General features: G+C 45.1%; 1 protein-coding gene across 3 annotated transcripts in view; it reads right to left on the minus strand.

Annotated features, from left to right (window-relative positions):
• The window catches only part of LOC124614005 (papilin), a 256,846-nt gene extending 249,547 nt beyond the window's left edge, over positions 1-7,299 (minus strand). For all 3 annotated transcript variants that reach the window (XM_047142813.1, XM_047142814.1, XM_047142815.1), the window contains exon 1: positions 7,231-7,299. The gene's annotated coding sequence lies outside the window, so the exon portion shown is untranslated. The remainder of the gene's footprint in view (positions 1-7,230) is intronic.
• Between the last annotated feature and the right edge of the window lie 5,594 nt (positions 7,300-12,893).

Genomic DNA, 12,893 nt, shown 5'->3' on the forward strand with positions numbered 1-12,893 from the left:
ACTGGACGGCACCATTTACTTTGCCTCGCTTGCCCTGAACTTGGCACAGTTGTGAGTGACACTGTATGTTAGGCTTCTGCCTGCTGTGAAGAAAAACATAGGACACAGACATAAGAATAGAACTGGTTGGTACATCTACATATCCTGAAGGTATATCTCTTTATTCCTTCTGATATTCATTCCACAAGCTTTGCAAGCAGTGCGTTCTCTGCTTCATCGCTAAAATGCCTAAGAATAACCTGATAGGCCGGACGCGTATATATTTCGCCGGACACGACCGCAAAAAACCGGGACGTCTGGCAACCCTGACCATACAGTGCTCATACATTTACGTGACACCTCAGCTTCCTACCTGTAGTTCTCAAACGGCAGAAGTCGAATAATATTGGGCCAATGGAGTACCCGCGTAGCTGGTTGGTTCAAATGGCTCTGAGCACTATGGGACTTAACATCTATGGTCATCAGTCCCCTAGACCTTAGAACTACTTAAACCTAACTAACCTAAGGACATCACACAACACCCAGTCATTGCCGGCCGGAGTGGCCGTGCGGTTCTGGGCGCTGCAGTCTGGAGCCGAGCGACCGCTACGGTCGCAGGTTCGAATCCTGCCTCGGGCATGGATGTGTGTGATGTCCTTAGGTTAGTAAGGTTTAAGTAGTTCTAAGTTCTAGGCGAGTGATGACCTCAGAAGTTAAGTCGCATAGTGCTCAGAACCATTTGAACCCAGTCACCACGAGGCAGAGAAACCCGCGTAGCTGCTTAATGCTAATTTTACTACGTTTGTTAAATTTAGGCAGTTTGAAGATGTAGATTCTTAGAAGTATTTCTCTTTTTAATGTAAACCCAATCGGCCGCTTCGTTCTTGTCTAATCTCGTGTGAAACGAGTAAGCTGCTTGCCTGCTAACCTTCTCCACTGCTGTATTCACTACATACTAGACGAGGGGTTCCTACCACTGCATCGGCTGACGCCGGTAGAAATTGGTTGGCTTCGGATCACAACTTTTCCGTAGAATACTGTTCTGCGCCCGATTGTCGCCAACATTGGCGATCTAACAATACAGCACCTCTTTGTTACGTTGGCCTTGCGAAGTGATTGTCGTGCTGTGCCAAACCGTTATGCACTTAGGTAGTGCACGACTGAAGTGGAAAGAACCTTGGTGCATCCATCCATGAGTGGATAATGACAAAAAAATTCCATTCCTCTGCGTAGCGCAGCTCCAATGTACACTACTGGTAAAATTGCTACACCACGAAGATGACGTGCTACAGACGCGAAATTTAACCCACAAGAAGAAGATGCTGTGATATGCAAATAATTAGCCTTTCAGAGCATTCACACAAGGTTGGCGCCGTTGGCGACACCTACAACGTGCTGACATGAGGGATAAAAAAGGTTCAAATGGCTCTGAGCACTATGGGACATAACTTCTGAGGTTATCAGTCCCATAGAACTTAGAACTACTTAAACCTAACTAACCTAAGGACACCACACACATCCATGACCGAGGCAGGATTCGAACCTGCAAACCGTAGCGGTCGCGCGGTTCCAGACTGTAGCGCCTAGATCCACTCGGCCACCGCGGCCGGCGACATGAGGAAAGTTTCCAACCGATTTCTCATACACGTACAGCAGTTGACCGGCGTTGCCTGGTGAAACGTTGTTGTGATGCCTCGTGTAAGGAGGAGAAATGCGTACCATCACGTATCCGACTTTGATAAAGGTCGGGTTGTAGCCTATCGCGATTGCGGTTTATCGCATCGCGACATTGCTGCTCGCATTGGTCGAGATACAATGACTGTTAGCAGGATATGGAATCGGTGGGTTCAGGAGGGTACTACGGAACGCCGTGCTGGATTCCAACGGCCTCGTATCACTAGCAGTCGAGATGACAGGCATCTCATCCGCATGGCTGTAACGGATCGGCCGGCCGGCGTGGTCGAGCGGTTCTAGGCGCCTCAGTCTGGAACCGCGCGACCGCTACGGCCCCAGGTTCGAATCCTGCCTCGGTCATGGATGTGTGTGGTGTCCTCAGGTTAGTGAGGTTCAAGTAGTTCGAAGTTCTAGGTCCGCCAATGCATTGCCCTTTTGCACCTTGTGTATGCGATACTATCGCCATTTGTATACGTGCGTATCGCTATCCCGTGACTTTTGTCGTCTCGCTGTATGTCTGAGGCACTGACAGTATTTAAAGGCGAGGAGGATTTCAAAGGATCAGAATTCGCCGTAGCAAATTACGATGTTCGGTCAGTATCATTGGCTTCTGACTGCAGCTTAGAAAGATTTAAGTATCTTGCTGGATATGCTGCTAACGAGTCAGACAGTACAACAAATCACGCCGGCCGGAGTGGCCGAGCGGTTCTAGGCGCTACAGTCTGGAACCGCGCGACCGCTACGGTCGCAGGTTCGAATCCTGCCTCGGGCATGGATGTGTGTGATGTCCTTAGTTTAGTTAGGTTTAAGTAGTTCTAAGTTCTAGTGGTCTGATGACCTCAGAAGTTAAGTCCAATAGTGCTCAGAGCTATTTGAACCAACAAATCACTGGCCACACCTACAGTAAGGTTACTGGCAGCGCCTCAGGAAACATCGACTTCGTAGCTGAGTGTGACTTCTAGCGGGGATTTGCTTGTTGTTATTAAGCTCCTATGTGCCACACTTACCGAGTGTTTCCCCTTATTCATCCACAAATAATTAAAATTGACACCAGTACGTGACCATTTATACGTCTGCCCTAGCTGTCATCAAAACACAAGGCAAACAAAGCAAAGGAAGCTCAACATCGCAAAGGAAGGAAGTTACGATTCTCATCGCCTAAAGGTGGATATGGACAATATTTGTGTAAATTTTGCTGTGGAGAAACTTAGATTAGTGACAGAAGTGAAGCTCCTCTGACTGTGTTTGTTTGACGACACTGGAACTCCAACTCCAACTACCTGGATTGAGCCATGATCTGACTTATTTCCTACACCAAATCCCGGCTTTGCTGAACGGCAGACACGGTGAACGAACTCTCTACTTCAACCATCGTCACTTATTTTGGTCACCGGAATGAAAAATCCATCTATTACTTTTACTGTCTCATTTCCTAATCTAGTTCCCACATCACCTAACTGAATTAGACTACATTCCACTATCCTGGTTTTACTTTCGTTGATGTTCATCTACTAAGCCTTTTCAAGGTATTATCAGATTCGTTCCGTTGGTCTTCCGAGTCCTTTGCGTCTCTGATAGAATTGCATTGTCACCAGCAAATCTCAAAGCAAGTATGGGAAAGATAATGTTAATGAAGTATGATTAGTGAAATGTGAAGTATACATGCAAAATCTGTCACATAGGCTAATCCATAAAATCTGCCATGTAGTTTGTTAAAATGGAACTAGCCCAATGGTGGGAAACAAAACCGTAGATACACGTTAGTAGTTACTTCGTACTTATTTATTTTCAAGGAATTTTATTGCGTTGATAGAGTGCTATAGGTCTCGTATCTTTTTTTGGAAAGAGGAGTTATCAAGTGTGCTAACGCACTTAAGAACTGATCCTCATCAGACGTACTTGGCGAGGGACGTAGGTCACATAAGAAAATTATGACCGGACATGTTCGTCGTGATGTGTCACTCACAGTCTGACTGGAAAGCTGATTATTCTTAAGCAGCAGGTATAATTGACATAATACTAGGCTTATGTGGATAGTAATTAGTTGACACTGCAATTGCTGAAGATCTAGAAGAAGTTTCTTCTAACGGTTTTGTAATTTGGCATGCATTTGGTTTTTCTGGATACGATTTCTTCAGAAATATCACCATGCATTTGATAAATTTGTAAACCTCATGTTCTTCAGTTTCCTTATCGAGCAGTGAAGACAAAAATTTCCTGCTTTTTTTCGGATTTGTTCTTGAACCATTCGCGCACTATATTGTCCAAGGATTGTTGTTGTCCGTTTGCGCTTATCAACAGGTTGCTATTTATCCCCATATCGCTGTTCGAGTTAGTGTTCAACTGAAGTTGCTTTCATGTTGGGATAACATTTCTGGTTTCAGAAAAGTCTCTCATGCTTCACTTTTTAGTTCTGCCATTCCAGCATCCTCAGCTTCTTGGCTTTCGTATTCGTCATCAACTTTCATTTTAGAAGACGTAATGTTTGCCCAAGTCGTGAAAACTATACAGGGTGTTACAAAAAGGTACGGCCAAACTTTTCAGGAAAATTTCCTCACACACAAATAAAGAAAAAATGTTACGTGGACATGTGTCCGGAAACGCTGAATTTCCATGTTAGAGCTCATTTTAGTTTCGTCAGTATGTACTATACTTCCTCGATTCACCGCCAGTTGGCCGAATTCAAGGAAGGTAATGTTGACTTCGGTGCTTGTGTTGACATGCGAATGGTTCATCCAACAAAGTGTCAATCCTCATTTCAGTGCAAATGTTCTCTTTAGGGATGAGGCTTCATTCCAACATGGTCAAATTGTAAATTTTCGGCCGGCCAGTGTGGCCGTGCGGTTCTAGACGCTTCAGTCTGGAACCGCGTGACCGCTACGGTCGCAGGTTCGAATCCTGCCTCGGGCATGGATGTGTGTGATGTCCTTAGGTTAGTTAGGTTTAAGTAGTTCTAAGTTCTATAGGACTGATGACCTCAGATGTTAAGTCCCATAGTGCTCAGAGCCATTTTTTTTTGTAAATTTTCACAATCAACATGTGTGGGCTGACGAGAATCCGCACGCAATTGTGCAATCACGTCATCAACACAGATTTTCTATGAACATTTGGGCAGGCATTGTTGGTGATGTCTTGATTGGGCCCCATGTTCTTCCACCTACGCTCAATGGAGCACGTTATCATGATTTCACACGGGATACTCTACCTGTGCTGCTAGAACATGTGCCTTTACAATCACGACACAACATGTGGTTCATGCACGATGGAGCTCCTGCACATTTCAGTCGAAGTGTTCGTACGCTTCTCAACAACAGATTCGGTGACCGATGGATTGGTAGAGGCGGACCAATTCCATGGCCTCCACGCTCTCCTGACCTCAACCCTCTTGACTTTCATTTATGGGGACATTTGAAAGCTCTTGTCTACGCAAGCCCGGTGCCAAATGTAGAGACTCTTCGTGCTCGTATTGTGGACGGCTGTGATACAATACGCCATTCTCCAGGGATGCATCAGCACATCAGGGATTCCATGCGACGGAGGGTGGATGCATGTATCCTTGCTAACGGAGGACATTTTGAACATTTCCTGTAACAAAGTGTTTGAAGTCACGCTGATACGTTCTGTTGTTGTGTGTTTCCATTCCATGATTAATGTGATTTGAAGAGAAGTAATAAAATGAGCTCTAACATGGAAAGTCAGCGTTTCCGGACACATGTCCACATAATATATTTTCTTTCTTTGTGTGTGAGGAATGTTTCCTGAAAGTTTGGCCGTACCTTTTTGTAACACCCTGTATAATTCGTGTTAAGAACATGTAACGTTTGTACGAGCTAATATCAGAGTTCTGTTTTGTTGAAAATTATAAAAGGAAAATTCAGCACATTATATTTATTAGTAACTAAGACTATTACAGCAAAAAACTACCATAAAACACTTCGGATTCATAAGGAGCAACGAAAATTCTCCGACAGCACTGCTAACTGACTATGTAGAAATTGATGATAAACAACATCGGGTAATTTACAACCGTTAGGTTGGTGCGTAAGTTCATATCATTTCTGTTTTGCATTTTGGTATTCCGTTTTTATCGATTTTCATTTTTCATTTGTAGTTCACTGTTGCTTTTTGATTTTACGTAGTGTCATTTTGACATTTGGAGATAGGGAGTGGAGCTGTGGACGCTAGAAAATGGAGTATCAAGTGGAGAAATTCGTGCATTTCCGGCATATTCTTCTGTTTGAATTCAATGCAGGGGTGACGGCTGTTGAGGGCAGCCAGACATAAAGACATTGGACAGAGCACGGCACGTTCAAGAAACCTGTGGGGTTTGACGAATATTGTTTGAACACATTAACCCACAGTGATACACGTCGGTGCATTCGAGAACTGGCAAATGTTGTGAACTGTGATAATTCCACCATCGTGAGACACTTGCATGCATTGGGTAATGTTCAAAAATTGGATGTATGGGTACCGCAGGCTCTAAGCCAAAATCACAAAAATCAGCAGGTGACCATATGTTCATCTCTGCTTGCTCGTCATCAACTGGCTCATGAGCAACACCGAACATTCCTAACGTACATCATTACTGGTGACGAGAAATGATGTCTTTATGCAGCATATGGAAAAGAAGGGAATGGTTGAGCCCAAACAAAGCAGCAACTCCTCGTCAAAGACCTGCGTGCCTTCACAAAAGATATTGTTACGCATCGGGTGTAACAGCAGCGCTGTGATGTACTGCGAATTGCTTCCCCGAGGTGTAATAATCACTGCTGACATTTATGATCAACAATTGAGACGTTTTGCAGACGGAGTCTAAGAACAACGACCCATATTTTCCGCTCTCTGTCGAACAACTTTCAATGAACTTCCTTTCTAGTTGAAACCTGCGCTCCGAACATGTTCTTTGCCTCAAAACCACGTTATTTCTACAGCCATAGAATCGAAAAGTCACCCAATGGTTGGCAGGCTATTGTAAATAGTGAAGGAGAATATGTTATTGATGAGTGAATCCACTGTTATGGTCATCTGTTGTGTTTATTAAAGTTACGGAAAAACGCTACGAACTTATACATCAACCTAATACTTCTGTACTGACTCGTACGGAATTATTGATCGAGACAGTCAAAGTGCTATGTCTGACAGCAGCTTCTCCAAGGACTAGGAACAAAAGCAAACAACCATAGTTAAGAAATCCAGAGAATTAAAATTTTTACTCGTTGGTGCAGCCGTTAAGAAATGAACAATGAACGTCAACATGTAGACAGCCTTTGCCACTCTGTGCTGACCTTCCTTGACACTGGTAAAATATCCCGTATCTCAATAAGTATTTGTTTCCAGTCATATGTCTGAAGAATATCTTTTCTACTTTTAACTAGTCCTATCTCCTGTACGAATATAGTGCATTTTTAAACACTTCCATATAAAGATAGAAACAGAAACTGTCCACAAACAATATTAAATACGATAAATGTAACATAATAAACCAATGATATGAGATTTATCACAACAGTTTTGATGCAGTACAGTGCTGATTGAAGGCAAAGTAAATTCCTTAAGCTGCTTGCTTGTACTTACGTAAAATATCTATTTTCAAAAGGCTCCGCGTCGAATTGGGAACATTGTTCTGCGCGGAAGTCTTTGGAGTCTTCTGGACAATCCTGTGAATAAGAAGCATTAATTCAATATACATAATTCAAAATGAATACACATTACTTAATACTGTCCTCAGGTGTAAACTAAGCTGTAAGTGACCGTAAAATATACGATTCTCTTCATTAGTTAGAGCTTCGTAAATGTGAAGACTAAGGCATAAGGAAGTTATTGGGAAATATCCAACAAAACTGGTGAAAATTTGAAAAAAATCCAATGGTATCTCCATTCTCTTACATCCAAATTATTTCAGAATTGTGATTAAATACAACATTGACTGCTAAATCGACAGCGGGAAGTCAACACTGACTTTCATCCGGGATATACTGATCTACTTCTCCTATGGGCAGAGGAAAGAAAGGAAGGAAGATTGAGTTTAACGTCCCGTCGACATCGAGGTCGTTAGAGACGGAGCACAAGCTTGGGTCATGTCAAGGATGGGGAAGGAAATCGGCCGTACCCTTTCAAAGGAACCATTCCGGCATTTGCCGCGAGCGATTTAGGGTTTGAACCGTCGTCCTCCCGAAAGCGAGTCCAATGGGCTAACCATTGCGCCACCTCGCTCGATATAGAGGAAAGACTAGGTCGTTTACCTCACTCTCGGAACCATCGTAGCACATGAAGGGAGTTATTTATTTATATTTAGCCCACTGGAACTCTGTTAGTGGTAGTTAATAATGAAATATATTAGTATATTTAACAATCAAAGCAATAATAATAATGCTGCGAAGTTGAATAACGGGAAAGGGAAGTGAAGAGTATCGATCATCGCCTACAGTATTAAGAAGCAAAGGAAGGAATGAAAGAACATTAGGATTTAAAGTCCCGTCAACAACAAGGTCATTAGAGACAAGGCACAATCTCGGTTTGGTTCAAGTCTGGGGGAAAGAAATCGTCCGCGCACTTTCAAAGGAACAACCCCAGCTTTCGCCTGGAGCGATTTAGGGAAATCACGGAAAACCTAAATCTGAACGGCGAGACGCAGATTTTAACCGTCGTCCTCCCGAATGCGAGTCCGGTGACGTAACCACTGCGCCACCTCGCTCAGTATTAACCATTGACGCATTTGCCGGAATGATTCGAAAAAACCACACAGAATCCAAATCAAAACACAGTGGCACATATAAAACAGGACCTGAGGGTGCTGGGGTTGAAACCGTGAACTTCCTACCTATAATCTAGGCGTTTTCTACTTAAGACACCATCTGGAAGGAAAGGAGAAATTGCCAGTACAGATAAATAAGCCCACCGGGTAAAAGTCTGTCACCAGGCAGCCACGTAGCCTCCACTGCTGGCATAAGTCAGGCCAGTGAATGGGTGTGCAAGCGCCAGTTGGTTGTACGATGCGTCGACGTGGAGAATTGACGAAATGGCAGAAAGGAGCTATCGTGTTTGGACGTGCCCACAAATGAAGTTGCCCGATTTGTTGCTGTATCAGTGCAGACTGTCCAACGTACAAGGAATGTTGAGCCACTAGTAAAAAAAACTCGACCGACACGGACGGGAAACTACTGCCGATCGGTTTCAAATCCGACAGTGAATGCAGGTCCATCTCAACAAGTTGCTAAGCGTTGTATACGAAATGAACTGCATGCAGTGAACATTTGGAGCCGGGTCCTCGTCAAAGGCCACTGCTCACTGCGTCTCATAAGGCAGCGGTTCTTCTGTGGACCAAACAACACAGAATCTGAGCTGTAGCTGCGTCGAGACGTATAGATTTCTACATCTACATTTGCATATACATCGGTACTACACAAGCCACCGTACGGTGCTTGGTGGAGGGTACCCCGAACCACTACTAGTCATGTGCTTTCGTGTTCCACCTGCAAATAGAACGCCTGTCTATATGCCTCCGTATGAGCCCTAATTTCTCGTATCTTATCTTCATGATCCTTACAAATGATGGAAGGCGTCGAATACCTGACAGCAGAATAGGGCATTTAACCCGCTATGTGTGGAGGGTGTTGTTCTAGGAAGGAAGGAAGATTAGAGTTTAACGTCTCGTGGACAGCGTGGTGATTCGAGACGGAGCACAAGCTCGGATTACTAACGGATGGGGAAGGACGTCGGACATGCCTTTTCGAAAGGAACCATTTCAGAAGTTGCCTGGCGTGCCTTAGGGAAACAACCAAAAAAGTTAAACCTGGATGGCCGGATGGGGATTTGAACAGTCTGCCTCCTGAATGGGAGTCTAGCGTGCTAACCACTGAGGCACCTTGCTTGCTGGATGTAGTTCTGGCCGGAGACTGTTCTGTGGTGCTTTGGGGTGTTTCGCGTGGCATGACTTGGGCCCACTCATTCAGGTTATCATCTACGTGAACTTGGATGTATATTTCAACGTTCTCGGCGACCAAGTGTTGTCCTTGCTTCTGCATCATCATGATAAGTATGCTGTGGACACTACCGTCTTCTCAGGGGAGAACAACACTGCTTGCAGGAAGGCGCACGTACGCTCCTAGTTCGACGAACACTCGGACATCCTATCGCTCCTTGAGTGATCCAGTAAATCAGATGATCTTAATCCCGCTGAGAATGTGTGTGACAATTTGGAACAGCGGATGAAATGTAGCAGTTAACATCCTCCTCAATTTTATAGCTCTATGGAGTGTAATCATTAATGAGTGGTTGCACTTGAATATGGCATATCTGAAGAAACTTTTGGACTCTGTTCATCACCGAAGTGGAGCCTTCATCAAGACCAAGACAGATGCGGTGTTAAAGGATATTAGCCGATGTCTGCTTGGGGGTAGGACTGATTTTTTTTTTCTTTTTTGTTGTATAAAATCTGCCCCAGATTCCAGGAGGGAAACTTACCTCTTCCTCCCCCCCCCCCCCCCTGCCCCCTCTTACGGGCACAGAATATTCTTTGTATTGCAAGTTCATCGTTCCCAAAGGATTTCACTGACGTCATTTCATATCACTGCATTTCATTAATTTATCACCATCACTTCTCTTAATTTAATAAGTTGTCAGTGATAGTGACGAAATGACGACGGATGGCTAACTAGGTAAATGAAAAACGTTACTGAACGCTATCGTAAGCTCCTTCTTCACGTTAGCTCTCGAATATTTCGAAGCTGGTGAAAATGCGTATGAAAAATTTAGCGGAAAAACATCTCAACACACATCACACAACCGAAAATTTCACGGCGCGACTCAGAGACTTTGCTAGTCATTCGAAAGAACGTTTTATAACGGTCACGATTGAATACAGTTAACCAACATGGACGCCAATAATTTTCTAATTGTTCATTCTACCATCACACAACTCGTTATGGTTTTACGGATTCGCAGTGTATTGTTGGGTGGAATGCCTTGGGAGGATTGTTGTAATCCGTGCAGTCCAAGCAAAACTTGGAGCGGTAGCTGATGAGAGCGACCGGAAAAGATTCTGCCATACAGTCATATATACAGGGTGGTCAGAAAATGTCTGAAACGCTTGTAGTGATGTTGTAGGGAAAGTTGTACTGAGACATAAATGTTAAGAAAAAAATTCTATACGTTGCGCCGTTTCCGAGTTATTTAGCATTGAAGTTAGCCAATCAGATGGTTGCGCGCGTAAATTCAAGTTTCAGCTAACGAGACAAAGCACTCGTTGGGCAACACCGCCCTTGGCACGCCGCTTGAATGCGAGCGCGCGACGCCCTGATTGGCTAAATTCTGTGCTAAATAACTCGGAAACGGCGTAACGTATCGCATTTTTTTCTTAACATTTATGTCTTAGTACAATCTGCCCTACAACATCACGACAAGCGTTTCAGACTTTTCTGACCACCCTGTATATATTAAATGCTTGTGCAGTCTTTTGGACAATTGGTTTGTTCTACGTTCGCCGCGAATATGATCTGTGGGACATGTAGTCCAAACTAACACTCGGCGCGGTGGAATTCCTTCAAAACAGTTGTTGCATTTCGTTTTATTTTCATGTTCAGGCTGTTAAAAGTTATAGCTGTGTACTTCTTGACAAAATAGTGAAGTAGCCCGAAGACAAGGTCGGATGTGAATGCGTCTTCATACATGTTCACGTCATTGGTAGGTATATGAAGGATTAGAGTTGCAATCCTTTGCGACAGGTAGAATGACCACCAGAGTGCATTAGTGTCGTTCGCGTTTAGCGTTGTTACCCGGACTGGCAAGGTGTTAAGGAGCTTGAACAGCGTCAGACTTGACTGCCGCCAGCGCTGTCGCCAGTCGAAATCCTGGGAGAACCTATCTCATGGAGCGGGACGGAGAAATACCCAGGGGCTACCCTAGACCGCAGGCTCACCTGGAAGCATTACATTCGTGATGTCAAAAGGAGAGCAATAGGACGCCTCCGCGCCCTCTATCCGCTGCTAAACCCACAGTCGTCACTGCCACCGCAACACGGCGTCACGCTATACCTAACTTTGGTTCGCCCACTGTTAGAGTATACGGCCGTGGTCTGGGGGAGAGCCGCAGATACTCACACTGTGACTCTGCAGCGGATACAGAATCGCGCCCTGACACTGCCATGAATCTTCCGAGGCGCTATTCGACGTTCCAGTGCCACGAGGACACCGGGACCCCGCCGCTCCGAGAAAGGATCCGTGCCACCGCCAGGAGGTTCTACGAGAAAGGGGGCCACTGCCGCAACCGACTCATACGAGGACTGGCCCAACAACCACATCACAGGCCAACCAAGCGCTGACCTGACCTGCTGAGGGATTAAGCTTTACTAATCCCCCAGCAGAGTGTTTTCACTTCGTCTACAGGTATCCACCAGCAAGGACGAACCAAGAAGCCAGGTAAATATTCTCTGCCCCCTTGGGAACTGCAGGAATGACAATTCTGTCTACACTGCACCATCTCGAGCCAAGGACTCGGCTCGTCTTATAGCGTCAGCGTCAGATGTTGACTGGTCGCCGTGAAGTATCCCGAGATGCTACCTACGTATTCATGTAAGACAACGTCATCAGTATCTGACAGAGTTTGAAAGTGGCGTCGTTGTGGAATCTCCGTTTGGCCAGTTGGTCGAATCGTGCTATATCCAGAATTGTGGGGCATCCAGATGTTGCAGTGGCCCGTGGTGGTCTGCACAGAAATGTAAGGACTCGTTGTCAAGGTTCCGGCCGACCACAGTAGCACAGTCGCCATACTGTGCACCAAACACATGGTAATCCCTTCACATGTGCGCCGAGAGTAAGTAATGGACTTCGTACAACATTCTGTACCATCCCACACCATTGGCACGAGACTAACAGCCGCCAGACAAGGAAATTGCCGTCTCAGGCGCGGGCTACCATTAACACCATAACGCAAACGGCTATGATATAGCGGCGCGCTCGAGGGAGTTCCCATTCTGTCAATGTTTTGGACATGTGCAGCGGTGTAATTGCTGGTGTCATGGTGTGGGGAGACATCATGTATGACTGTAACTGTGGGAACTCTGGCGACACAATGGTTCGACACGGTCATCCTGCATCCTCATGTGTCACCTCTAGGCGACAATATCGTGGTGCCATTTTCCAACAGGACAATGCTCGTCCATACATGGCACTTGTTTCTATGAACTCCCTGGGGGTTCTTCCGTGGCCAGCAATATCCCCCTGATCTGCCCCGACAGAACA

The sequence above is a fragment of the Schistocerca americana genome, chromosome 4 (assembly GCF_021461395.2).
Source record: "Schistocerca americana isolate TAMUIC-IGC-003095 chromosome 4, iqSchAmer2.1, whole genome shotgun sequence".
In the NCBI taxonomy this organism is placed as follows: Eukaryota; Metazoa; Arthropoda; class Insecta; order Orthoptera; family Acrididae; genus Schistocerca; species Schistocerca americana.